The sequence below is a fragment of the Haematobia irritans genome, unplaced genomic scaffold (genome assembly GCF_050003625.1).
Source record: "Haematobia irritans isolate KBUSLIRL unplaced genomic scaffold, ASM5000362v1 scaffold_175, whole genome shotgun sequence".
Lineage (NCBI taxonomy): Eukaryota > Metazoa > Arthropoda > Insecta > Diptera > Muscidae > Haematobia > Haematobia irritans.
Genome location: NW_027445770.1, coordinates 1378546 through 1405725, shown reverse-complemented (window position 1 = coordinate 1405725; position 27180 = coordinate 1378546).

Here is a 27180-nt window from a genome sequence, read left to right as displayed (position 1 = left end):
TCTCCTTAAATATGCGTCCTAGAGCGAAAAGGACTTTAATTCGTGACCACCCCCAAAAAATTGAAAAATCCACCCAAAACCTAAAAAAATTGAAATTTTTATATGAAAAACTTCTTTTGCCCATATCTCCTTAAATATGCGTCCTAGAGCGAAAAGGCCTTTAATTCGTGACCACCCCCAAAAAATTGAAAAATCAACCCAAAACCTAAAAAAATTGAAATTTTTATATGAAAAACTTCTTTTGCCCATATCTCCTAAACTAAGCGTCCTAGAGCGAAAAGGACTTTAATTCGTAACCACCCCCAAAAAATTGAAAAATCCACCCAAAACCTAAAAAAAATAAAATTTTTATATGAAAAACTTCTTTTGCCCATATCTCCTTAAATATGCGTCCTAGAGCGAAAAGGACTTTAATTCGTGACCACCCCCAAAAAATTGAAAAATCCACCCAAAACCTAAAAAAATTGAAATTTTTATATGAAAAACTTCTTTTGCCCATATCTCCTTAAATATGCGTCCTAGAGCGAAAAGGACTTTAATTCGTGACCACCCCCAAAAAATTGAAAAATCCACCCAAAACCTAAAAAAATTGAAATTTTTATATGAAAAACTGCTTTTGCCCATATCTCCTTAAATATACGTCCTAGAGCGAAAACGACTTTAATTCGTGACCACCCCCAAAAAATTGAAAAATCCACCCACAACCTAAAAAAAATGAAATTTTTATATGAAAAACTTCTTTTGCCCATATCTCCTTAAATATGCGTCCTAGAGCGAAAAGGACTTTAATTCGTGACCACCCCCAAAAAACTACACCCAAAACCTAAAAAAATTGAAATTTTTATATGAAAAACTTCTTTTGCCCATATCTCCTTAAATATGCGTCCTAGAGCGAAAAGGCCTTTAATTCGTGACCACCCCCAAAAAATTGAAAAATCCACCCAAAACCTAAAAAATTGAAATTTTTATAAGAAAAACTTCTTTTGCCCATATCTCCTTAAATATGCGTCCTAGAGCGAAAAGGCCTTTTATTCGTGACCACCCCCAAAAAATTGAAAAATCCACCCAAAACCTAAAAAAATTGAAATTTTTATATGAAAAACTTCTTTTGCCCATATCTCCTTAAATATGCGTCCTAGAGCGAAAAGGACTTTAATTCGTGACCACCCCCAAAAAATTGAAAAATCCACCCAAAACCTCAAAAAATTTAAATTTTTATATGAAAAACTTCATTTGCCCATATCTCCTTAAATATGCGTCCTAGAGCGAAAAGGACTTTAATTCATGACCACCCCCAAAAAATTGAAAAATCCACCCAAAACCTAAAAAAATTGAAATTTTTATATGAAAAACTTCTTTTGCCCATATCTCCTTAAATATGCGTCCTAGAGCGAAAAGGACTTTAATTCGTGACCATCCCCAAAAAATTGAAAAATCCACCCAAAACCTAAAAAAATTGAAATTTTTATATGAAAAACTTCTTTTGCCCATATCTCCTTAAATATACGTCCTAGAGCGAAAAGGACTTTAATTCGTGACCACCCCCAAAAAATTGAAAAATCCACCCAAAACCTAAAAAAATGAAATTTTTATATGAAAAACTTCTTTTGCCCATATCTCCTAAACTAAGCGTCCTAGAGCGAAAAGGACTTTAATTCGTGACCACCCCCAAAAAATTGAAAAATCCACCCAAAACCTAAAAAAATTGAAATTTTTATATGAAAAACTTCTTTTGCCCATATCTCCTTAAATATGCGTCCTAGAGCGAAAAGGACTTTAATTCGTGACCACCCCCAAAAAATTGAAAAATCCACCCAAAACCTAAAAAAATTGAAATTTTTATATGAAAAACTTCTTTTGCCCATATCTCCTTAAATATGCGTCCTAGAGCGAAAAGGACTTTAATTCGTGACCACCCCCAAAAAATTGAAAAATCCACCCAAAACCTCAAAAAATTAAAATTTTTATATGAAAAACTTCTTTTGCCCATATCTCCTTAAATATGCGTCCTAGAGCGAAAAGGACTTTAATTCGTGACCACCCCCAAAAAATTGAAAAATCCACCCAAAACCTAAAAAAATTGAAATTTTTATATGAAAAACTTCTTTTGCCCATATCTCCTTAAATATACGTCCTAGAGCGAAAACGACTTTAATTCGTGACCACCCCCAAAAACTTCTTTTGCCCATATCTCCTTAAATATGCGTCCTAGAGCGAAAAGGACTTTAATTCGTGACCACCCCCAAAAAAAACTTAAAAACCTAAAAACATTGAAATTTTTATATGAAAAACTTCTTTTGCCCATATCTCCTAAACTAAGCGTCCTAGAGCGAAAAGGACTTTAATTCGTGACCACCCCCAAAAAATTGAAAAATCCACCCAAAACCTAAAAAAATTGAAATTTTTATATGAAAAACTTCTTTTGCCCATATCTCCTAAACTAAGCGTCCTAGAGCGAAAAGGACTTTAATTCGTGACCACCCCCAAAAAATTGAAAAATCCACCCAAAACCTAAAAAAATTGAAATTTTTATATGAAAAACTTCTTTTGCCCATATCTCCTTAAATATGCGTCGTAGAGCGAAAAGGACTTTAATTCGTGACCACCCCCAAAAAATTGAAAAAATCCACCCAAAACCTAAAAAAATAACATTTTTATATGAAAAACTTCTTTTGCCCATATCTCCTTAAATATGCGTCCTAGAGCGGAAAGGCCTTTAATTCGTGACCACCCCCAAAAAATTGAAAAATCCACCCAAAACCTAAAAAAATTGAAATTTTTATATGAAAAACTTCTTTTGCCCATATCTCCTTAAATATGCGTCCTAGAGCGAAAAGGACTTTAATTCGTGACCATCCCCAAAAAATTGAAAAATCCACCCAAAACCTCAAAAAATTTAAATTTTTATATGAAAAACTTCTTTTGCCCATATCTCCTTAATTATGCGTCCTAGAGCGAAAAGGACTTTAATTCGTGACCACCCCCAAAAAATTGAAAACTCCACCCAAAACCTAAAAAAATTGAAATTTTTATATGAAAAACTTATATATCTCCTTAAATATGCGCCCTAGAGCGAAAAGGCCTTTAATTCGTGACCACCCCCAAAAAATTGAAAAATCCACCCAAAACCTAAAAAAATTGAAATTTTTATATGAAAAACTTCTTTTGCCCATATCTCCTTAAATATGCGTCCTAGAGCGAAAAGGACTTTAATTCGTGACCACCCCCAAAAAATTGAAAAATCCACCCAAAACCTAAAAAAATTGAAATTTTTATATGAAAAACTTCTTTTGCCCATATCTCCTTAAATATGCGTCCTAGAGCGAAAAGGACTTTAATTCGTGACCACCCCCAAAAAATTGAAAAATCCACCCAAAACCTAAAAAAATTGAAATTTTTATATGAAAAACTTCTTTTGCCCATATCTCCTTAAATATACGTCCTAGAGCGAAAACGACTTTAATTCGTGACCACCCCCAAAAAATTGAAAAATCCACCCACAACCTAAAAAAAATGAAATTTTTATATGAAAAACTTCTTTTGCCCATATCTCCTTAAATATGCGTCCTAGAGCGAAAAGGACTTTAATTCGTGACCACCCCCAAAAAATTGAAAAATCCACCCAAAACCTAAAAAAATTGAAATTTTTATATGAAAAACTTCTTTTGCCCATATCTCCTTAAATATGCGTCCTAGAGCGAAAAGGCCTTTAATTCGTGACCACCCCCAAAAAATTGAAAAATCCACCCAAAACCTAAAAAATTGAAATTTTTATATGAAAAACTTCTTTTGCCCATATCTCCTTAAATATGCGTCCTAGAGCGAAAAGGCCTTTAATTCGTGACCACCCCCAAAAAATTGAAAAATCCACCCAAAACCTAAAAAAATTGAAATTTTTATATGAAAAACTTCTTTTGCCCATATCTCCTTAAATATGCGTCCTAGAGCGAAAAGGACTTTAATTCGTGACCACCCCCAAAAAATTGAAAAATCCACCCAAAACCTCAAAAAATTAAAATTTTTATATGAAAAACTTCATTTGCCCATATCTCCTTAAATATGCGTCCTAGAGCGAAAAGGACTTTAATTCATGACCACCCCCAAAAAATTGAAAAATCCACCCAAAACCTAAAAAAATTGAAATTTTTATATGAAAAACTTCTTTTGCCCATATCTCCTTAAATATGCGTCCTAGAGCGAAAAGGACTTTAATTCGTGACCATCCCCAAAAAATTGAAAAATCCACCCAAAACCTAAAAAAATTGAAATTTTTATATGAAAAACTTCTTTTGCCCATATCTCCTTAAATATACGTCCTAGAGCGAAAAGGACTTTAATTCGTGACCACCCCCAAAAAATTGAAAAATCCACCCAAAACCTAAAAAAATGAAATTTTTATATGAAAAACTTCTTTTGCCCATATCTCCTAAACTAAGCGTCCTAGAGCGAAAAGGACTTTAATTCGTGACCACCCCCAAAAAATTGAAAAATCCACCCAAAACCTAAAAAAATTGAAATTTTTATATGAAAAACTTCTTTTGCCCATATCTCCTTAAATATGCGTCCTAGAGCGAAAAGGCCTTTAATTCGTGACCACCCCCAAAAAATTGAAAAATCCACCCAAAACCTAAAAAAATTGAAATTTTTATATGAAAAACTTCTTTTGCCCATATCTCCTTAAATATGCGTCCTAGAGCGAAAAGGACTTTAATTCGTGACCACCCCCAAAAAATTGAAAAATCCACCCAAAACCTCAAAAAATTAAAATTTTTATATGAAAAACTTCTTTTGCCCATATCTCCTTAAATATGCGTCCTAGAGCGAAAAGGACTTTGATTCGTGACCACCCCCAAAAAATTGAAAAATCCACCCAAAACCTAAAAAAATTGAAATTTTTATATGAAAAACTTCTTTTGCCCATATCTCCTTAAATATACGTCCTAGAGCGAAAACGACTTTAATTCGTGACCACCCCCAAAAACTTCTTTTGCCCATATCTCCTTAAATATGCGTCCTAGAGCGAAAAGGACTTTAATTCGTGACCACCCCCAAAAAAAACTTAAAAACCTAAAAAAATTGAAATTTTTATATGAAAAACTTCTTTTGCCCATATCTCCTAAACTAAGCGTCCTAGAGCGAAAAGGACTTTAATTCGTGACCACCCCCAAAAAATTGAAAAATCCACCCAAAACCTAAAAAAATTGAAATTTTTATATGAAAAACTTCTTTTGCCCATATCTCCTAAACTAAGCGTCCTAGAGCGAAAAGGACTTTAATTCGTGACCACCCCCAAAAAATTGAAAAATCCACCCAAAACCTAAAAAAATTGAAATTTTTATATGAAAAACTTCTTTTGCCCATATCTCCTTAAATATGCGTCGTAGAGCGAAAAGGACTTTAATTCGTGACCACCCCCAAAAAATTGAAAAAATCCACCCAAAACCTAAAAAAATGACATTTTTATATGAAAAACTTCTTTTGCCCATATCTCCTTAAATATGCGTCCTAGAGCGAAAAGGCCTTTAATTCGTGACCACCCCCAAAAAATTGAAAAATCCACCCAAAACCTAAAAAAATTGAAATTTTTATATGAAAAACTTCTTTTGCCCATATCTCCTTAAATATGCGTCCTAGAGCGAAAAGGACTTTAATTCGTGACCATCCCCAAAAAATTGAAAAATCCACCCAAAACCTCAAAAAATTTAAATTTTTATATGAAAAACTTCTTTTGCCCATATCTCCTTAATTATGCGTCCTAGAGCGAAAAGGACTTTAATTCGTGACCACCCCCAAAAAATTGAAAACTCCACCCAAAACCTAAAAAAATTGAAATTTTTATATGAAAAACTTATATATCTCCTTAAATATGCGTCCTAGAGCGAAAAGGCCTTTAATTCGTGACCACCCCCAAAAAATTGAAAAATCCACCCAAAACCTAAAAAAATTGAAATTTTTATATGAAAAACTTCTTTTGCCCATATCTCCTTAAATATGCGTCCTAGAGCGAAAAGGACTTTAATTCGTGACCACCCCCAAAAAATTGAAAAATCCACCCAAAACCTCAAAAAATTAAAATTTTTATATGAAAAACTTCATTTGCCCATATCTCCTTAAATATGCGTCCTAGAGCGAAAAGGACTTTAATTCGTGACCACCCCCAAAAAATTGAAAAATCCACCCAAAACCTAAAAAAATTGAAATTTTTATATGAAAAACTTCTTTTGCCCATATCTCCTTAAATATGCGTCCTAGAGCGAAAAGGACTTTAATTCGTGACCACCCCCAAAAAATTGAAAAATCCACCCAAAACCTAAAAAAATTGAAATTTTTATATGAAAAACTTCTTTTGCCCATATCTCCTTAAATATACGTCCTAGAGCGAAAACGACTTTAATTCGTGACCACCCCCAAAAAATTGAAAAATCCACCCAAAACCTAAAAAAATGAAATTTTTATATGAAAAACTTCTTTTGCCCATATCTCCTAAACTAAGCGTCCTAGAGCGAAAAGGACTTTAATTCGTGACCACCCCCAAAAAATTGAAAAATCCACCCAAAACCTAAAAAAATTGAAATTTTTATATGAAAAACTTCTTTTGCCCATATCTCCTTAAATATGCGTCCTAGAGCGAAAAGGCCTTTAATTCGTGACCACCCCCAAAAAATTGAAAAATCCACCCAAAACCTAAAAAAATTGAAATTTTTATATGAAAAACTTCTTTTGCCCATATCTCCTTAAATATGCGTCCTAGAGCGAAAAGGACTTTAATTCGTGACCACCCCCAAAAAATTGAAAAATCCACCCAAAACCTCAAAAAATTAAAATTTTTGTATGAAAAACTTCTTTTGCCCATATCTCCTTAAATATGCGTCCTAGAGCGAAAAGGACTTTAATTCGTGACCACCCCCAAAAAATTGAAAAATCCACCCAAAACCTAAAAAAATTGAAATTTTTATATGAAAAACTTCTTTTGCCCATATCTCCTTAAATATGCGTCCTAGAGCGAAAAGGACTTTAATTCGTGACCACCCCAAAAAAATTGAAAAATCCACCCAAAACCTAAAAAAATTGAAATTTTTATATGAAAAACTTCTTTTGCCCATATCTCCTTAAATATACGTCCTAGAGCGAAAACGACTTTAATTCGTGACCACCCCCAAAAAATTGAAAAATCCACCCAAAACCTAAAAAAAATGAAATTTTTATATGAAAAACTTCTTTTGCCCATATCTCCTTAAATATGCGTCCTAGAGCGAAAAGGACTTTAATTCGTGACCACCCCCAAAAAATTGAAAAATCCACCCAAAACCTCAAAAAATTAAAATTTTTATATGAAAAACTTCTTTTGCCCATATCTCCTTAAATATGCGTCCTAGAGCGAAAAGGACTTTAATTCGTGACCACCCCCAAAAAATTGAAAAATCCACCCAAAACCTAAAAAAATTGAAATTTTTATATGAAAAACTTCTTTTGCCCATATCTCCTTAAATATGCGTCCTAGAGCGAAAAGGACTTTAATTCGTGACCACCCCCAAAAAATTGAAAAATCCACCAGAACCTCAAAAAATTTAAATTTTTATATGAAAACCTTCTTTTGCCCATATCTCCTTAAATATGCGTCCTAGAGCGAAAACGACTTTAATTCGTGACCACCCCCAAAAAATTGAAAAATCCACCCAAAACCTAAAAAAAATGAAATTTTTATATGAAAAACTTCTTTTGCCCATATCTCCTTAAATATGCGTCCTAGAGCGAAAAGGACTTTAATTCGTGACCACCCCCAAAAAATTGAAAAATCCACCCAAAACCTAAAAACATTGAAATTTTTATATGAAAAACTTCTTTTGCCCATATCTCCTTAAATATGCGTCGTAGAGCGAAAAGGACTTTAATTCGTGACCACCCCCAAAAATTGAAAAATCCACCCAAAACCTAAAAAAATTGAAATTTTTATATGAAAAACTTCTTTTGCCCATATCTCCTTAAATATGCGTCGTAGAGCGAAAAGGACTTTAATTCGTGACCACCCCCAAAAAATTGAAAAAATCCACCCAAAACCTAAAAAAATGACATTTTTATATGAAAAACTTCTTTTGCCCATATCTCCTTAAATATGCGTCCTAGAGCGAAAAGGCCTTTAATTCGTGACCACCCCCAAAAAATTGAAAAATCCACCCAAAACCTAAAAAAATTGAAATTTTTATATGAAAAACTTCTTTTGCCCATATCTCCTTAAATATGCGTCCTAGAGCGAAAAGGACTTTAATTCGTGACCATCCCCAAAAAATTGAAAAATCCACCCAAAACCTCAAAAAATTTAAATTTTTATATGAAAAACTTCTTTTGCCCATATCTCCTTAATTATGCGTCCTAGAGCGAAAAGGACTTTAATTCGTGACCACCACCAAAAAATTGAAAAATCCACCCAAAACCTAAAAATAATTAAATTTTTATATGAAAAACTTCTTTTGCCCATATCTCCTAAACTAAGCGTCCTAGAGCGAAAAGGACTTTAATTCGTGACCACCCCCAAAAAATTGAAAAATCCACCCAAAACCTAAAAATAATTAAATTTTTATATGAAAAACTTCTTTTGCCCATATCTCCTAAACTAAGCGTCCTAGAGCGAAAAGGACTTTAATTCGTGACCACCCCCAAAAAATTGAAAAATCCACCCAAAACCTAAAAAAATTTAAATTTTTATATGAAAAACTTCTTTTGCCCATATCTCCTAAACTAAGCGTCCTAGAGCGAAAAGGACTTTAATTCGTGACCACCCCCAAAAAATTGAAAAATCCACCCAAAACTTAAAAAAATTGAAATTTTTATATGAAAAACTTCTTTTGCCCATATCTCCTTAAATATGCGCCCTAGAGCGAAAAGGCCTTTACTTCGTGACCACCCACAAAAAATTGAAAAATCCAACCAAAACCTAAAAAAAATGAAATTTTTATATGAAAAACTTCTTTTGCCCATATCTCCTTAAATATGCGTCCTAGAGCGAAAAGGACTTTAATTCGTGACCACCCCCAAAAAATTGAAAAATCCACCCAAAACCTAAAAAAATTTAAATTTTTATATGAAAAACTTCTTTTGCCCATATCTCCTTAAATATGCGTCCTAGAGCGAAAAGGACTTTAATTCGTGACCACCCCCAAAAAATTGAAAAATCCACCCAAAACCTAAAAAAATTTAAATTTTTATATGAAAAACTTCTTTTGCCCATATCTCCTTAAATATGCGTCCTAGAGCGAAAAGGACTTTAATTCGTGACCACCCCCAAAAAATTGAAAAATCCACCCAAAACCTAAAAAAATTTAAATTTTTATATGAAAAACTTCTTTTGCCCATATCTCCTTAAATATGCGTCCTAGAGCGAAAAGGACTTTAATTCGTGACCACCCCCAAAAAATTGAAAAATCCACCCAAAACCTAAAAAAAATTGAAATTTTTATATGAAAAACTTCTTTTGCCCATATCTCCTTAAATATGCGTCCTAGAGCGAAAAGGACTTTAATTCGTGACCACCCCCAAAAATTGAAAAATCCACCCAAAACCTAAAAAAATTTAAATTTTTATATGAATAACTTCTTTTGCCCATATCTCCTTAAATATGCGTCCTAGAGCGAAAAGGACTTTAATTCGTGACCACCCCCAAAAAATTGAAAAATCCACCCAAAACCTAAAAAATGGAAATTTTTATATGAAAAACTTCTTTTGCCCATATCTCCTTAAATATGCGTCCTAGAGCGAAAAGGACTTTAATTCGTGACCACCCCCAAAAAATTGAAAAATCCACCCAAAACCTAAAAAAATTGAAATTTTTATATGAAAAACTTATTTTGCCCATATCTCCTTAAATATGCGCCCTAGAGCGAAAAGGACTTTAATTCGTGACCACCCCCAAAAAATTGAAAAATCCACCCAAAACCTAAAAAAAATTAAATTTTTATATGAAAAACTTCTTTTGCCCATATCTCCTTAAATATGCGTCCTAGAGCAAAAAGGACTTTAATTCGTGACCACCCCCAAAAAATTGAAAAATCCACCCAAAACCTAAAAAAATTGAAAATTTTTATATGAAAAACTCCTTTTGCCCATATCTCCTTAAATATGCGTCCTAGAGCGAAAAGGACTTTAATTCGTGACCACCCCCAAAAAATTGAAAAATCCACCCAAAACCTAAAAAAATTGAAATTTTTATATGAAAAACTTGTTTTGCCCATATCTCCTAAACTAAGCGTCCTAGAGCGAAAAGGCCTTTAATTCGTGACCACCCCCAAACAATTGAAAAATCCACCCAAAACCTAAAAAAATTGAAATTTTTATATGAAAAACTTCTTTTGCCCATATCTCCTTAAATATGCGTCGTAGAGCGAAAAGGACTTTCATTCGTGACCACCCCCAAAAAATTGAAAAATCCACCCAAAACCTAAAAAAATTAAATTTTTATATGAAAAACTTCTTTTGCCCATATCTCCTTAAATATGCGTCCTAGAGCGAAAAGGACTTTAATTCGTGACCACCCCCAAAAAATTGAAAAATCCACCCAAAACCTAAAAAAATTTTAATTTTTATATGAAAAACTTCTTTTGCCCATATCTCCTTAAATATGCGTCCTAGAGCGAAAAGGCCTTTAATTCGTGACCAACCCCAAAAAATTGCCCATATCTCCTTAAATATGCGTCCTAGAGCGAAAAGGACTTTAATTCGTGACCATCCCCAAAAAATTGAAAAATCCACCCAAAACCTCAAAAAATTTAAATTTTTATATGAAAAACTTATTTTGCCCATATCTCCTTAATTATGCGTCCTAGAGCGAAAAGGACTTTAATTCGTGACCACCCCCAAAAAATTGAAAAATCCACCCAAAACCTAAAAATAATTAAATTTTTATATGAAAAACTTCTTTTGCCCATATCTCCTAAACTAAGCGTCCTAGAGCGAAAAGGACTTTAATTCGTGACCACCCCCAAAAAATTGAAAAATCCACCCAAAACCTAAAAAAATTTAAATTTTTATATGAAAAACTTCTTTTGCCCATATCTCCTAAACTAAGCGTCCTAGAGCGAAAAGGACTTTAATTCGTGACCACCCCCAAAAAATTGAAAAATCCACCCAAAACCTAAAAAAATTGAAATTTTTATATGAAAAACTTCTTTTGCCCATATCTCCTTAAATATGCGCCCTAGAGCGAAAAGGCCTTTACTTCGTGACCACCCACAAAAAATTGAAAAATCCAACCAAAACCTAAAAAAAATGAAATTTTTATATGAAAAACTTCTTTTGCCCATATCTCCTTAAATATGCGTCCTAGAGCGAAAAGGACTTTAATTCGTGACCACCCCCAAAAAATTGAAAAATCCACCCAAAACCTAAAAAAATTTAAATTTTTATATGAAAAACTTCTTTTGCCCATATCTCCTTAAATATGCGTCCTAGAGCGAAAAGGACTTTAATTCGTGACCACCCCCAAAAAATTGAAAAATCCACCCAAAACCTAAAAAAATTTAAATTTTTATATGAAAAACTTCTTTTGCCCATATCTCCTTAAATATGCGTCCTAGAGCGAAAAGGACTTTAATTCGTGACCACCCCCAAAAAATTGAAAAATCCACCCAAAACCTAAAAAAATTTAAATTTTTATATGAAAAACTTCTTTTGCCCATATCTCCTTAAATATGCGTCCTAGAGCGAAAAGGACTTTAATTCGTGACCACCCCCCAACAATTAAAAAAAATTGAAATTTTTATATGAAAAACTTCTTTTGCCCATATCTCCTTAAATATGCGTCCTAGAGCGAAAAGGACTTTAATTCGTGACCACCCCCAAAAAATTGAAAAATCCACCCAAAACCTAAAAAAAATTGAAATTTTTATATGAAAAACTTCTTTTGCCCATATCTCCTTAAATATGCGTCCTAGAGCGAAAAGGACTTTAATTCGTGACCACCCCCAAAAATTGAAAAATCCACCCAAAACCTAAAAAAATTGAAATTTTTATATGAATAACTTCTTTTGCCCATATCTCCTTAAATATGCGTCCTAGAACGAAAAGGACTTTAATTCGTGACCACCCCCAAAAAATTGAAAAATCCACCCAAAACCTAAAAAATGGAAATTTTTATATGAAAAACTTCTTTTGCCCATATCTCCTTAAATATGCGTCCTAGAGCGAAAAGGACTTTAATTCGTGACCACCCCCAAAAAATTGAAAAATCCACCCAAAACCTAAAAAAATTGAAATTTTTATATGAAAAACTTATTTTGCCCATATCTCCTTAAATATGCGTCCTAGAGCGAAAAGGACTTTAATTCGTGACCACCCCCAAAAAATTGAAAAATCCACCCAAAACCTAAAAAAAATTAAATTTTTATATGAAAAACTTCTTTTGCCCATATCTCCTTAAATATGCGTCCTAGAGCAAAAAGGACTTTAATTCGTGACCACCCCCAAAAAATTGAAAAATCCACCCAAAACCTAAAAAAATTGAAAATTTTTATATGAAAAACTCCTTTTGCCCATATCTCCTTAAATATGCGTCCTAGAGCGAAAAGGACTTTAATTCGTGACCACCCCCAAAAAATTGAAAAATCCACCCAAAACCTAAAAAAATTGAAATTTTTATATGAAAAACTTGTTTTGCCCATATCTCCTAAACTAAGCGTCCTAGAGCGAAAAGGCCTTTAATTCGTGACCACCCCCAAACAATTGAAAAATCCACCCAAAACCTAAAAAAATTGAAATTTTTATATGAAAAACTTCTTTTGCCCATATCTCCTTAAATATGCGTCGTAGAGCGAAAAGGACTTTCATTCGTGACCACCCCCAAAAAATTGAAAAATCCACCCAAAACCTAAAAAAATTAAATTCTTATATGAAAAACTTCTTTTGCCCATATCTCCTTAAATATGCGTCCTAGAGCGAAAAGGACTTTAATTCGTGACCACCCCCAAAAAATTGAAAAATCCACCCAAAACCTAAAAAAATTTTAATTTTTATATGAAAAACTTCTTTTGCCCATATCTCCTTAAATATGCGTCCTAGAGCGAAAAGGCCTTTAATTCGTGACCACCCCCAAAAAATTGAAAAATCCACCCAAAACCTAAAAAAATTGAAATTTTTATAAAAAAAACTTCTTTTGCCCATATCTCCTTAAATATGCGTCCTAGAGCGAAAAGGACTTTAATTCGTGACCACCCCCAAAAAATTGAAAAATCCACCCAAAACCTCAAAAAATTAAAATTTTTATATGAAAAACTTCATTTGCCCATATCTCCTTAAATATGCGTCCTAGAGCGAAAAGGACTTTAATTCGTGACCACCCCCAAAAAATTGAAAAATCCACCCAAAACCTAAAAAAATTGAAATTTTTATATGAAAAACTTCTTTTGCCCATATCTCCTTAAATATGCGTCCTAGAGCGAAAAGGACTTTAATTCGTGACCACCCCCAAAAAATCGAAAAATCCACCCAAAACCTAAAAATATTGAAATTTTTATATGAAAAACTTCTTTTGCCCATATCTCCTTAAATATACGTCCTAGAGCGAAAACGACTTTAATTCGTGACCACCCCCAAAAAATTGAAAAATCCACCCAAAACCTAAAAAAATGAAATTTTTATATGAAAAACTTCTTTTGCCCATATCTCCTAAACTAAGCGTCCTAGAGCGAAAAGGACTTTAATTCGTGACCACCCCCAAAAAATTGAAAAATCCACCCAAAACCTAAAAAAATTGAAATTTTTATATGAAAAACTTCTTTTGCCCATATCTCCTTAAATATGCGTCCTAGAGCGAAAAGGACTTTAATTCGTGACCACCCCCAAAAAATTGAAAAATCCACCCAAAACCTAAAAAAATTTAAATTTTTATATGAAAAACTTCTTTTGCCCATATCTCCTTAAATATGCGTCCTAGAGCGAAAAATACTTTAATTCGTGACCACCCCCAAAAAATTGAAAAATCCACCCAAAACCTAAAAAAATTGAAATTTTTATATGAAAAGCTTCTTTTGCCCATATCTCCTTAAATATGCGTCCTAGAGCGAAAAATACTTTAATTCGTGACCACCCCCAAAAAATTGAAAAATCCACCCAAAACCTCAAAAAATTAAAATTTTTATATGAAAAACTTCTTTTGCCCATATCTCCTTAAATATGCGTCCTAGAGCGAAAAGGACTTTAATTCGTGACCACCCCCAAAAAATTGAAAAATCCACCCAAAACTTAAAAAAATTGAAATTTTTATATGAAAAACTTCTTTTGCCCATATCTCCTTAAATATGCGCCCTAGAGCGAAAAGGACTTTAATTCGTGACCACCCCCAAAAAATTGAAAAATCCACCCAAAACCTAAAAAAATTGAAATTTTTATATGAAAAACTCCTTTTGCCCATATCTCCTTAAATATGCGTCCTAGAGCGAAAAGGCCTTTAATTCGTGACCACCCCCAAAAAATTGAGAAATCCACCCAAAACCTAAAAAAATTGAAATTTTTATATGAAAAACTTCTTTTGCCCATATCTCCTAAACTAAGCGTCCTAGAGCGAAAAGGACTTTAATTCGTGACCACCCCCAAACAATTGAAAAATCCACCCAAAACCTAAAAAAATTGAAATTTTTATATGAAAAACTTCTTTTGCCCATATCTCCTTAAATATGCGTCGTAGAGCGAAAAGGACTTTAATTCGTGACCACCCCCAAAAAATTGAAAAATCCACCCAAAACCTAAAAAAATGAAATTTTTATATGAAAAACTTCTTTTGCCCATATCTCCTTAAATATGCGTGCTAGAGCGAAAAGGACTTTAATTCGTGACCACCCCCAAAAAATTGAAAAATCCACCCAAAACCTAAGAAAATTTAAATTTTTATATGAAAAACTTCTTTTGCCCATATCTCCTTAAATATGCGTCCTAGAGCGAAAAGGACTTTAATTCGTGACCACCCCCAAAAAATTGAAAAATCCACCCAAAACCTAAAAAAATTGAAATTTTTATATGAAAAACTTCTTTTGCCCATATCTCCTTAAATATGCGTCCTAGAGCGAAAAGGACTTTAATTCGTGACCACCCCCAAAAAATTGAAAAATCCACCCAAAACCTAAAAAAATTGAAATTTTTATATGAAAAACTTCTTTTGCCCATATCTCCTTAAATATGCGTCCTAGAGCGAAAAGGACTTTAATTCGTGACCACCCCCAAAAAATTGAAAAATCCACCCAAAACCTCAAAAAATTTAAATTTTTATATGAAAAACTTCTTTTGCCCATATCTCCTTAAATATGCGTCCTAGAGCGAAAAGGCTTTTAATTCGTGACCACCCCCAAAAAATTGAAAAATCCACCCAAAACCTACAAAAATTGAAATTTTTATAAAAAAACTTCTTTTGCCCATATCTCCTTAAATATGCGTCCTAGAGCGAAAAGGACTTTAATTCGTGACCATCCCCAAAAAATTGAAAAATCCACCCAAAACCTCAAAAAATTTAAATTTTTATATGAAAAACTTCTTTTGCCCATATCTCCTAAACTAAGCGTCCTAGAGCGAAAAGGACTTTAATTCGTGACCACCCCCAAAAAATTGAAAAATCCACCCAAAACCTAAAAAAATTTAAATTTTTATATGAAAAACTTCTTTTGCCCATATCTCCTAAACTAAGCGTCCTAGAGCGAAAAGGACTTTAATTCGTGACCACCCCCAAAAAATTGAAAAATCCACCCAAAACCTAAAAAAATTGAAATTTTTATATGAAAAACTTCTTTTGCCCATATCTCCTTAAATATGCGTCCTAGAGCGAAAAGGCCTTTAATTCGTGACCACCCCCAAAAAATTGAAAAATCCACCCAAAACCTAAAAAAATTGAAATTTTTATATGAAAAACTTCTTTTGCCCATATCTCCTTAAATATGCGTCCTAGAGCGAAAAATACTTTAATTCGTGACCACCCCCAAAAAATTGAAAAATCCACCCAAAACCTCAAAAAATTAAAATTTTTATATGAAAAACTTCTTTTGCCCATATCTCCTTAAATATGCGTCCTAGAGCGAAAAGGACTTTAATTCGTGACCACCCCCAAAAAATTGAAAAATCCACCCAAAACCTAAAAAAAATGAAATTTTTATATGAATAACTTCTTTTGCCCATATCTCCTTAAATATGCGTCCTAGAGTGAAAAGGACTTTAATTCGTGACCACCCCCAAAAAATTGAAAAATCCACCCAAAACCTAAAAAAATTGAAATTTTTATATGAAAAACTTCTTTTGCCCATATCTCCTTAAATATGCGTCCTAGAGCGAAAAGGCCTTTAATTCGTGACCACCCCCAAAAAATTTAAAAATCCACCCAAAACCTAAAAAAATTGAAATTTTTATAAAAAAAACTTCTTTTGCCCATATCTCCTAAACTAAGCGTCCTAGAGCGAAAAGGACTTTAATTCGTGACCACCCCCAAAAAATTGAAAAATCCACCCAAAACCTAAAAAATTGAAATTTTTATATGAAAAACTTCTTTTGCCAATATCTCCTTAAATATGCGTCCTAGAGCGAAAAGGACTTTAATTCGTGACCACCCCCAAAAAATTGAAAAATCCACCCAAAACCTAAAAAAATTTAAATTTTTATATGAAAAACTTCTTTTGCCCATATCTCCTTAAATATGCGTCCTAGAGCGAAAAATACTTTAATTCATGACCACCCCCAAAAAATTGAAAAATCCACCCAAAACCTAAAAAAATTGAAATTTTTATATGAAAAGCTTCTTTTGCCCATATCTCCTTAAATATGCGTCCTAGAGCGAAAAATACTTTAATTCGTGACCACCCCCAAAAAATTGAAAAATCCACCCAAAACCTCAAAAAATTAAAATTTTTATATGAAAAACTTCTTTTGCCCATATCTCCTTAAATATGCGCCCTAGAGCGAAAAGGACTTTAATTCGTGACCACCCCCAAAAAATTGAAAAATCCACCCAAAACTTAAAAAAATTGAAATTTTTATATGAAAAACTTCTTTTGCCCATATCTCCTTAAATATGCGTCCTAGAGCGAAAAGGACTTTAATTCGTGACCACCCCCAAAAAATTGAAAAATCCACCCAAAACCTAAAAAAATTGAAATTTTTATATGAAAAACTCCTTTTGCCCATATCTCCTTAAATATGCGTCCTAGAGCGAAAAGGCCTTTAATTCGTGACCACCCCCAAAAAATTGAAAAATCCACCCAAAACCTAAAAAAATTGAAATTTTTATATGAAAAACTTCTTTTGCCCATATCTCCTAAACTAAGCGTCCTAGAGCGAAAAGGACTTTAATTCGTGACCACCCCCAAACAATTGAAAAATCCACCCAAAACCTAAAAAAATTGAAATTTTTATATGAAAAACTTCTTTTGCCCATATCTCCTTAAATATGCGTCGTAGAGCGAAAAGGACTTTAATTCGTGACCACCCCCAAAAAATTGAAAAATCCACCCAAAACCTAAAAAAATGAAATTTTTATATGAAAAACTTCTTTTGCCCATATCTCCTTAAATATGCGTGCTAGAGCGAAAAGGACTTTAATTCGTGACCACCCCCAAAAAATTGAAAAATCCACCCAAAACCTAAGAAAATTTAAATTTTTATATGAAAAACTTCTTTTGCCCATATCTCCTTAAATATGCGTCCTAGAGCGAAAAGGACTTTAATTCGTGACCACCCCCAAAAAATTGAAAAATCCACCCAAAACCTAAAAAAATTGAAATTTTTATATGAAAAACTTCTTTTGCCCATATCTCCTTAAATATGCGTCCTAGAGCGAAAAGGACTTTATTTCGTGACCACCCCCAAAAAATTGAAAAATCCACCCAAAACCTAAAAAAATTGAAATTTTTATATGAAAAACTTCTTTTGCCCATATCTCCTTAAATATGCGTCCTAGAGCGAAAAGGACTTTAATTCGTGACCACCCCCAAAAAATTGAAAAATCCACCCAAAACCTCAAAAAATTTAAATTATTATATGAAAAACTTCTTTTGCCCATATCTCCTTAAATATGCGTCCTAGAGCGAAAAGGCTTTTAATTCGTGACCACCCCCAAAAAATTGAAAAATCCACCCAAAACCTACAAAAATTGAAATTTTTATAAAAAAACTTCTTTTGCCCATATCTCCTTAAATATGCGTCCTAGAGCGAAAAGGACTTTAATTCGTGACCATCCCCAAAAAATTGAAAAATCCACCCAAAACCTCAAAAAATTTAAATTTTTATATGAAAAACTTCTTTTGCCCATATCTCCTAAACTAAGCGTCCTAGAGCGAAAAGGACTTTAATTCGTGACCACCCCCAAAAAATTGAAAAATCCACCCAAAACCTAAAAAAATTTAAATTTTTATATGAAAAACTTCTTTTGCCCATATCTCCTAAACTAAGCGTCCTAGAGCGAAAAGGACTTTAATTCGTGACCACCCCCAAAAAATTGAAAAATCCACCCAAAACCTAAAAAAATTGAAATTTTTATATGAAAAACTTCTTTTGCCCATATCTCCTTAAATATGCGTCCTAGAGCGAAAAGGCCTTTAATTCGTGACCACCCCCAAAAAATTGAAAAATCCACCCAAAACCTAAAAAAATTGAAATTTTTATATGAAAAACTTCTTTTGCCCATATCTCCTTAAATATGCGTCCTAGAGCGAAAAATACTTTAATTCGTGACCACCCCCAAAAAATTGAAAAATCCACCCAAAACCTCAAAAAATTAAAATTTTTATATGAAAAACTTCTTTTGCCCATATCTCCTTAAATATGCGTCCTAGAGCGAAAAGGACTTTAATTCGTGACCACCCCCAAAAAATTGAAAAATCCACCCAAAACCTAAAAAAAATGAAATTCTTATATGAATAACTTCTTTTGCCCATATCTCCTTAAATATGCGTCCTAGAGCGAAAAGGACTTTAATTCGTGACCACCCCCAAAAAATTGAAAAATCCACCCAAAACCTAAAAAAATTGAAATTTTTATATGAAAAACTTCTTTTGCCCATATCTCCTCAAATATGCGTCCTAGAGCGAAAAGGACTTTAATTCGTGACCAATCCCAAAAAATTGAAAAATCCACCCAAAACCTAAAAAAATTGAAATTTTTATATGAAAAACTCCTTTTGCCCATATCTCCTTAAATATGCGTCCTAGAGCGAAAAGGCCTTTAATTCGTGACCACCCCCAAAAAATTGAAAAATCCACCCAAAACCTAAAAAAATTGAAATTTTTATATGAAAAACTTCTTTTGCCCATATCTCCTTAAATATGCGTCCTAGAGCGAAAAGGACTTTAATTCGTGACCACCCCCAAAAAATTTAAAAATCCACCCAAAACCTAAAAAAATTTAAATTTTTATATGAAAAACTTCTTTTGCCCATATCTCATAAACTAAGCGTCCTAGAGCGAAAAGGACTTTAATTCGTGACCACCCCCAAAAAATTGAAAAATCCACCCAAAACCTAAAAAAATTGAAATTTTTATATGAAAAACTTCTTTTGCCCATATCTCCTTAAATATGCGTCCTAGAGCGAAAAGGACTTTAATTCGTGACCACCCCCAAAAAATTGAAAAATCCACCCAAAACCTAAAAAAATTGAAAATTTTTATATGAAAAACTCCTTTTGTCCATATCTCCTTAAATATGCGTCCTAGAGCGAAAAGGCCTTTAATTCGTGACCACCCCCAAAAAATTGAAAAATCCACCCAAAACCTAAAAAAATTGAAATTTTTATATGAAAAACTCCTTTTGCCCATATCTCCTTAAATATGCGTCCTAGAGCGAAAAGGACTTTAATTCGTGACCACCCCCAAAAAATTGAAAAATCCACCCAAAACCTAAAAAAATTGAAATTTTTATATGAAAAACTTCTTTTGCCCATATCTCCTTAAATATGCGTCCTAGAGCGAAAAGGACTTTAATTCGTGACCACCCCCAAAAAATTGAAAAATCCACCCAAAACCTAAAAAAATTGAAATTTTTATATGAAAAACTTCTTTTGCCCATCTCTCCTTAAATATGCGTCCTAGAGCGAAAAGGACTTTAATTCGTGACCACCCCCAAAAAATTGAAAAATCCACCCAAAACCTAAAAAAATTTAAATTTTTATATGAAAAACTTCTTTTGCCCATATCTCCTTAAATATGCGTCCTAGAGCGAAAAGGCCTTTAATTCGTGACCACCCCCAAAAAATTGAAAAATCCACCCAAAACCTACAAAAATTGAAATTTTTATATGAAAAACTTCTTTTGCCCATATATCCTTAAATATGCGTCCTAGAGCGAAAAGGACTTTAATTCGTGACCATCCCCAAAAAATTGAAAAATCCACCCAAAACCTCAAAAAATTTAAATTTTTATATGAAAAACTTCTTTTGCCCATATCTCCTAAACTAAGCGTCCTAGAGCGAAAAGGACTTTAATTCGTGACCACCCCCAAAAAATTGAAAAATCCACCCAAAACCTAAAAAAATTTAAATTTTTATATGAAAAACTTCTTTTGCCCATATCTCCTAAACTAAGCGTCCTAGAGCGAAAAGGACTTTAATTCGTGACCACCCCCAAAAAATTGAAAAATCCACCAAAACCTAAAAAAATTGAAATTTTTATATGAATAACTTCTTTTGCCCATATCTCTTTAAATATGCGTCCTAGAGCGAAAAGGACTTTAATTCGTGACCACCCCCAAAAAATTGAAAAATCCACCCAAAACCTAAAAAAATTGAAATTTCTATATGAATAACTTCTTTTGCCCATATCTCCTTAAATATGCGTCCTAGAGCGAAAAGGCCTTTAATTCGTGACCACCCCCAAAAAATTGAAAAATCCACCCAAAACCTAAAAAATTTAAATTTTTATATGAAAAACTTCTTTTGCCCATATCTCCTTAAATATGTGTCCTAGAGCGAAACGGACTTTAATTCGTGACCACCCCCAAAAAATTGAAAAATCCACCCAAAACCTAAAAAAATTGAAATTTTTATATGAAAAACTTCTTTTGCCCATATCTCCTTAAATATGCGTCCTAGAGCGAAAAGGACTTTAATTCGTGACCACCCCCAAAAAATTGAAAAATCCACCCAAAACCTAAAAAAATTGAAATTTTTATATGAAAAACTTCTTTTGCCCATCTCTCCTTAAATATGCGTCCTAGAGCGAAAAGGACTTTAATTCGTGACCACCCCCAAAAAATTGAAAAATCCACCCAAAACCTAAAAAAATTGAAATTTTTATATGAAAAACTTCTTTTGCCCATATCTCCTTAAATATGCGTCCTAGAGCGAAAAGGACTTTAATTCGTGACCACCCCTAATAAATTGAAAAATCCACCCAAAACCTAAAAAAATTGAAATTTTTATATGAAAAACTTCTTTTGCCCATATCTCCTTAAATATGCGTCCTAGAGCGAAAAGGACTTTAATCCGTGACCACCCCCAAAAAATTGAAAAATCCACCCAAAATCTAAAAAAATTTAAATTTTTATATGAAAAACTTCTTTTGCCCATATCTCCTTAAATATGCGTCCTAGAGCGAAAAGGCCTTTAATTCGTGACCACCCCCAAAAAATTGAAAAATCCACCCAAAACCTACAAAAATTTAAATTTTTATATGAAAAACTTCTTTTGCCCATATATCCTTAAATATGCGTCCTAGAGCGAAAAGGACTTTAATTCGTGACCATCCCCAAAAAATTGAAAAATCCACCCAAAACCTCAAAAAATTTAAATTTTTATATGAAAAACTTCTTTTGCCCATTTCTCCTTAAATATGCGTCCTAGAGCGAAAAGGACTTTAATTCGTGACCACCCCCAAAAAATTGAAAAATCCACCCAAAACCTAAAAAAATTTAAATTTTTATATGAAAAACTTCTTTTGCCCATATCTCATAAACTAAGCGTCCTAGAGCGAAAAGGACTTTAATTCGTGACCACCCCCAAAAAATTGAAAAATCCACCCAAAACCTAAAAAAATTGAAATTTTTATATGAAAAACTTCTTTTGCCCATATCTCCTTAAATATGCGTCCTAGAGCGAAAAGGCCTTTAATTCGTGACCACCCCCAAAAAATTGAAAAATCCACCCAAAACCTAAAAAAATTGAAATTTTTATATGAAAAACTTCTTTTGCCCATATCTCCTTAAATATGCGTCCTAGAGCGAAAAGGACTTTAATTCGTGACCACCCCCAAAAAATTGAAAAATCCACCCAAAACCTCAAAAAATTAAAATTTTTATATGAAAAACTTCTTTTGCCCATTTCTCCTTAAATATGCGTCCTAGAGCGAAAAGGACTTTAATTCGTGACCACCCCCAAAAAATTGAAAAATCCACCCAAAACCTAAAAAAATTGAAATTTTTATATGAAAAACTTATTTTACCCATATCTCCTTAAATATGCGTCCTAGAGCGAAAAGGACTTTAATTCGTGACCACCCCCAAAAAATTGAAAAATCCACCCCAAACCTAAAAAAATTGAAATTTTTATATGAAAAACTTCTTTTGCCCATATCTCCTTAAATATGCGTCCTAGAGCGAAAAGGCCTTTAATTCGTGACCACCCCCAAAAAATTGAAAAATCCACCCAAAACCTAAAAAAATTGAAATTTTTATATGAAAAACTTCTTTTGCCCATATCTCCTTAAATATGCGTCCTAGAGCGAAAAGGACTTTAATTCGTGACCACCCCCAAAAAATTGAAAAATCCACCCAAAACCTAAAAAAATTTAAATTTTTATATGAAAAACTTCTTTTGCCCATATCTCCTAAACTAAGCGTGCTAGAGCGAAAAGGCCTTTAATTCGTGACCACCCCAAAAAATTGAAAACTCCACCCAAAACCTAAAAAAATTGAAATTTTTATATGAAAAACTTCTTTTGCCCATATCTCCTTAAATATGCGTCCTAGAGCGAAAAGGCCTTTAATTCGTGACCACCCCCAAAAAATTGAAAAATCCACCCAAAATCTAAAAAAATTGAAATTTTTATATGAAAAACTTCTTTTGCCCACATCTCCTTAAATATGCGTCCTAGAGCGAAAAGGACTTTAATTCGTGACCACCCCCAAAAAATTGAAAAATCCACCCAAAACCTTAAAAAAATTAAAATTTTTATATGAAAAACTTCTTTTGCCCATATCTCCTTAAATATGCGTCCTAGAGCGAAAAGGACTTTAATTCGTGACCACCCACAAAAAATTGAAAAATCCACCCAAAACCTAAAAAAATTGAAATTTTTATATGAAAAACTTCTTTTGCCCATATCTCCTTAAATATGCGTCCTAGAGCGAAAAGGACTTTAATTCGTGACCACCCCCAAAAAATTGAAAAATCCACCCAAAACCTAAAAAATTGAAATTTTTATATGAAAAACTTCTTTTGCCCATCTCTCCTTAAATATGCGTCGTAGAGCGAAAAGGACTTTAATTCGTGACCACCCCCAAAAAATTGAAAAATCCACCCAAAACCTAAAAAAATTGAAATTTTTATATGAAAAACTTCTTTTGCCCATATCTCCTTAAATATGCGTCCTAGAGCGAAAAGGACTTTAATTCGTGACCACCCCCAAAAATTTGAAAAATCCACCCAAAACTTAAAAAAATTGAAATTTTTATATGAAAACTTCTTTTGCCCATATCTCCTTAAATATGCGTCCTAGAGCGAAAAGGACTTTAATTCGTGACCACCCCCAAAAAATTGAAATATCCACCGAAAACCTAAAAAAATTGAAATTTTTATATGAAAAACTTCTTTTTCCCATATCTCCTTAAATATGCGTCCTAGAGCGAAAAGGACTTTAATTCGTGACCACCCCCAAAAAATTGAAAAATCCACCCAAAACCTAAAAAAATTGAAATTTTTATATGAAAAACTTCTTTTGTCCATATCTCCTTAAATATGCGTCCTAGAGCGAAAAGGACTTTAATTCGTGACCACCCCCAAAAAATTGAAAACTCCACCCAAAACCTAAAAAAATTGAAATTTTTATATGAATAAATTCTTTTGCCCATATCTCCTTAAATATGCGTCCTAGAGCGAAAAGGACTTTAATTCGTGACCACCCCCAAAAAATTGAAAAATCCACCCAAAACCTAAAAAAATTGAAATTTTTATATGAAAAACTTCTTTTGCCCATATCTCCTTAAATATGCGTCCTAGAGCGAAAAGGACTTTAATTCGTGACCACCCCCAAAAAATTGAAAAATCCACCCAAAACCTAAAAAAATTGAAATTTTTATATGAAAAACTTCTTTTGCCCATATCGCCTTAACTATGCGTCCTAGAGCGAAAAGGACTTTAATTCGTGACCACCCCCAAAAAATTGAAAAATCCACCCAAAACCTAAAAAAATTGAAATTTTTATATGAAAAACTTCTTTTGCCCATATCTCCTTAAATATGCGTCCTAGAGCGAAAAGGACTTTAATTCGTGACCACCCCCAAAAAATTGAAAAATCCACCCAAAACCTAAAAAAATTGAAATTTTTATATGAAAAACTTCTTTTGCCCATATCTCCTTAAATATGTGTCCTAGAGCGAAAAGGACTTTAATTCGTGACCACCCCCAAAAAATTGAAAAATCCACCCAAAACCTCAAAAAAATAAAATTTTTATATGAAAAACTTCTTTTGCCCATATCTCCTTAAATATGCGTCCTAGAGCGAAAAGGACTTTAATTCGTGACCACCCCCAAAAAATTGAAAAATCCACCCAAAACCTAAAAAAATTGAAATTTTTATATGAAAAACTTCTTTTGCCCATCTCTCCTTAAATATGCGTCCTAGAGCGAAAAGGACTTTAATTCGTGACCACCCCCAAAAAATTGAAAAATCCACCCAAAACCTAAAAAAATTGAAATTTTTATATGAAAAACTTCTTTTGCCCATATCTCCTTAAATATACGTCCTAGAGCGAAAAGGACTTTAATTCGTGACCACCCCCAAAAAATTGAAAAATCCACCCAAAACCTAAAAAAATTGAAATTTTTATATGAAAAACTTCTTTTGCCCATATCTCCTTAAATATGCGTCCTAGAGCGAAAAGGACTTTAATTCGTGACCACCCCCAATAAATTGAAAAATCCACCCAAAACCTAAAAAAATTGAAATTTTTATATGAAAAACTTCTTTTGCCCATATCTCCTTAAATATGCGTCCTAGAGCGAAAAGGCCTTTAATTCGTGACCACCCCCAAAAAATTGAAAAATCCACCCAAAACCTACAAAAATTGAAATTTTTATATGAAAAACTTCTTTTGCCCATATATCCTTAAATATGCGTCCTAGAGCGAAAAGGACTTTAATTCGTGACCATCCCCAAAAAATTGAAAAATCCACCCAAAACCTAAAAAAATTGAAATTTTTATATGAAAAACTTCTTTTGCCCATATCTCCTTAAATATGCGTCCTAGAGCGAAAAGGACTTTAATTCGTGACCACCCCCAAAAAATTGAAAAATCCACCCAAAACCTAAAAAAATTTAAATTTTTATATGAAAAACTTCTTTTGCCCATATCTCCTAAACTAAGCGTCCTAGAGCGAAAAGGACTTTAATTCGTGACCACCCCCAAAAAATTGAAAAATCCACCCAAAACCTAAAAAAAATTGAAATTTTTATATGAAAAACTTCTTTTGCCCATATCTCCTTAAATATGCGTCCTAGAGCGAAAAGGACTTTAATTCGTGACCACCCCCAAAAAATTGAAAAATCCACCCAAAACCTCAAAAAATTAAAATTTTTATATGAAAAACTTCTTTTGCCCATTTCTCCTTAAATATGCGTCCTAGAGCGAAAAGGACTTTAATTCGTGACCACCCCCAAAAAATAGAAAAATCCACCCAAAACCTAAAAAAAATGAAATTTTTATATGAAAAACTTCTTTTGCCCATATCTCCTTAAATATGCGTCCTAGAGCGAAAAGGACTTTAATTCGTGACCACCCCCAAAAAATTGAAAAATCCACCCAAAACCTAAAAAAATTGAAATTTTTATATGAAAAACTTCTTTTGCCCATATCTCCTTAAATATGCGTCCTAGAGCGAAAAGGACTTTAATTCGTGACCACCCCCAAAAAATTGAAAAATCCACCCAAAACCTAAAAAAATTGAAATTTTTATATGAAAAACTTCTTTTGCCCATATCTCCTTAAATATGCGTCCTAGAGCGAAAAGGACTTTAATTCGTGACCACCCCCAAAAAATTGAAAAATCCACCCAAAACCTAAAAAAATTTAAATTTTTATATGAAAAACTTCTTTTGCCCATATCTCCTAAACTAAGCGTGCTAGAGCGAAAAGGCCTTTAATTCGTGACCACCCCAAAAAATTGAAAACTCCACCCAAAACCTAAAAAAATTGAAATTTTTATATGAAAAACTTCTTTTGCCCATATCTCCTTAAATATGCGTCCTAGAGCGAAAAGGACTTTAATTCGTGACCACCCTCAAAAAATTGAAAAATCCACCCAAAATCTAAAAAAATTGAAATTTTTATATGAAAAACTTCTTTTGCCCATATCTCCTTAAATATGCGTCCTAGAGCGAAAAGGACTTTAATTCGTGACCACCCCCAAAAAATTGAAAAATCCACCCAAAACCTAAAAAAATTAAAATTTTTATATGAAAAACTTCTTTTGCCCATATCTCCTTAAATATGCGTCCTAGAGCGAAAAGGACTTTAATTCGTGACCACCCACAAAAAATTGAAAAATCCACCCAAAACCTACAAAAATTGAAATTTTTATATGAAAATCTTCTTTTGCCCATATCTCCTTAAATATGCGTCCTAGAGCGAAAAGGACTTTAATTCGTGACCACCCCCAAAAAATTGAAAAATCCACCCAAAACCTAAAAAATTGAAATTTTTATATGAAAAACTTCTTTTGCCCATCTCTCCTTAAATATGCGTCCTAGAGCGAAAAGGACTTTAATTCGTGACCACCCCCAAAAAATTGAAAAATCCACCCAAAACCTAAAAAAATTGAAATTTTTATATGAAAAACTTCTTTTGCCCATATCTCCTTAAATATGCGTCCTAGAGCGAAAAGGACTTTAATTCGTGACCACCCCCAAAAAATTGAAAAATCCACCCAAAACCTAAAAAAATTGAAATTTTTATATGAAAAACTTCTTTTGCCCATATCTCCTTAAATATACGTCCTAGAGCGAAAAGGACTTTAAT